The sequence below is a fragment of the Bison bison genome, unplaced genomic scaffold (assembly GCF_000754665.1).
Source record: "Bison bison bison isolate TAMUID 2011002044 unplaced genomic scaffold, Bison_UMD1.0 scf7180017864475, whole genome shotgun sequence".
Classification (NCBI taxonomy): domain Eukaryota; kingdom Metazoa; phylum Chordata; class Mammalia; order Artiodactyla; family Bovidae; genus Bison; species Bison bison.
The window spans coordinates 3,655,461-3,658,328 of record NW_011495036.1 but is presented as its reverse complement, the minus strand read 5'-3'; positions in this window follow the sequence as shown (position 1 = coordinate 3,658,328).

Sequence of the window (2,868 nt, the reverse complement as noted above, 5' to 3'; positions counted from 1 at the left end):
AGCAGCGCCTGGAGCCGGGGATAGGAGCCAGGCTTGTCTCCGTCCGCATCTCATCTAACATGGGTGGCAGGGGCCCCGTGATCCCTGACCCGGTTTCAGAGCATCTGTGCATGGGGAGACCTGGATGCCCGATGGAGGGCAGGCGCACTCTGTCCAGAGGCCCTCACCTGGTGCTCACCCCACGGTTCTCACCTCACCTTACAGGTGGGCACAGCTGGGCTCGGGCAGGCTGGGTGGCGTGTCCAAAGTGGCGAAGCCAGGAGATGGTGCCCTGGGGACTCAGACCCAGGTCTCCTGACCCTGACATCCCATGCGCACCTTCTCTGCAGGGCTCCTAAAGATGATCTCATGTCTCTAACCATGGGAATTAGGAGGACAGTGCATTTCCCACAACGCTGTCCGCCACACTAACAGTGGACAAGGAGAGCCGGAAAGGAGCTAACATGGACCTGGCCTCGGCGGCAGAGCTGAGCGTGGTTCTGGGGGTGCCGGTCCCTCGCCGATGAACGCCGATGACGCTGCCAGCATGCGGACAGAGCGACTCCGGCTCCTGACCTATGCTGGCGCCTGCGGAGGCTGTCAGGATGCAGAATGAGTGGCCAAGAAACCCACTGCGTGTAGTAAAGGCAGCTGAAACTCCTTGGAAGAAAAACGCCACATTCAAAGGCTTTCCTTTTAATCGGAGGATACTCGTCCCCAGCCACCTGAAGAGGAACACTGGCTTGTGCTTTGAGCTGCATTCAGTCACAGGTGGGCTGTGACGGCCTCCCGTGTGCCCGGGGCATGGGCCTCAGGGGCACTGGACGTGGCACAGCCCCGAGAGAGGAGAGCACACAGCCTGCTGAGGGTCGGGGGCACGGAGAGGGCGGAGACAAGGAGGCAGCAGCCAGCCCACGGCTGCGGGGACGGGAGGAGCTGCAGACACTGGGAAGGATGCTCGTCTCAGGCCTGGGGGTGGGAGACGCACGGCCCGGGGCCTCCCAGAGGAAGTGACCTCCGGGAGGGTGAGGTCGGAGGGAAGCCCAGACCCCGGCCACCAACAGGCGTCTTCTCCTGAGTCCTCTCAACACCACATCCTCACCCTACTGCCCAGGACCTGGTGCTGCAAGAAGAGTGAAGAACCCGCATCCCAGATCCAGGGGTCAGCAGGGCTGGGCCAGCTTATACTTCTCCGGAAGAAAAGGACCATCTACCACGGAACGCGACCAGGGCCCGAGACAGGGGGCATGATGACCCTCTAAAGGATGCCCGTGAAACCCACCAACAGGCCGGGCGCATCCTCACCCGACAGAATTCAACATTTGAAAAGCCGGATACAGAGCAGCACAGACAGAGTGAGCTGGAATCGCACAGGACACGATGCACATTACATACGTTGTGCTTTTCACCTGCTGTGTTTTTCTACATTTAATCATATTTAAAGAGCAGGCGATTAGCTAGTGTTGGACACAATGCCAAGCTGCAAGGCAACCCGCCCATGGCGTCCGGTATTCAGGGTAATTTATCATCTGCCTCATCACGTTTAGGGAAAGTTGGAAAAGATGTTTAAGAAAGATAAAAAAAATAGAAGAAAACTGTGGCGCTGTTCACCAAGCAAAAATCTAAGTGAAAGGAATCTTAAAGTTGAATTTTCCAAGCATGAGAGGGATGCGGTATGTCTGTGTTTTTCTTTGAAAACTGTATATTAAAACAGAAGCCAGAGCTCTAAACCTCGGACGGCAATATGACAGAACAGAGAGCATCCCCACGGCTAACGGCCACTTCCTGCCTCATCTCTGCAGCGTCCGGGGTGACTCACAGGCCTTTGGGCCCCAGGGAATCCAGAGGGAAGCGAGGCCCTGGATGGGCGGGGCAGGTGAGCCCTTAGGATGGCTGATTCTCCTGGTTCTCACTCTGGAAGTATGGGGAGATGGGGCTGCACAGAACTTCCTAAAGAACAAGACGAGCAAAGACCCTGGCACACAGAGGGGTCCTCGCAGGGCCCAGAACTGGTCATCTGTTTTAAGAAGTTCAGCTACAAATGTCAAAAGCAACTGTGCCTCTTGGGAGGCACGAGGACAATTTTAGCCCTGTGGAAGTTTGCTGGTCACCAGTCTTCACGTCGTTCGACACCCAGCGTCCTTCTGATCTGGGGGGCGGGCCTCCATGGGGATCTGGAGTATTAATGGGCTGCCAGGACCGCCCCCACTGGTGATGCTGAAGTTGGGGGGGTCCTCCCTGCCCACAACACACCTGGGATTTCGAATGAGCAGTGATGCTGGCAGGCGTGCTAGGGTCATACCCAGCCACAGAGGCCTCCTGGCTCTAAAAGGACAAGGCGACAGCCTGGGCTCCCTCCCTTGGCCTTACACTGCCCCGTCCCTGCCCTTTTGGGGACATCAAGTCAACCAGCAGTGTCATCCCAGGCCCGGCCACTTACTGGACCGATGCTTGTCCCAGGCTGCTTCCCTTGTCTGGGGGAGGGGGGCGGTGGGTGCTGTAAGGAGATGCCCCACTCAGGGTTACAGGATGGGGGGCGTCGCAGGTGGCTATGCTTAGCTATGTCCGGGCAGCGTCCAGCAGCACCTCTCTGTCTTCATCTCTTGCTGAATCCCCAGCATGGAGTCGGAGGGCGCTGGGCAGAGCCTGTGGGCTGGGGGGACAGGACCCCGGCTGGCTAGGAAGGTCAACCCTGCAGCGTCCCCGCCCCCAGGGCAGAGCCGACTCTCCACAGCGCTCACCGTGGTGACCGCATGGACGACGCCACCTCGTCTCTGCTGTCCCCAGAGCGCACCTGAGCCGTGGGCCTGGGGCTTTTCCCAGAGAGAAAGACAGGCAGACACGGCCTGGTGGAAGGCAGCTCTGCTCTGCAGTCCTGGCCGAATTGGG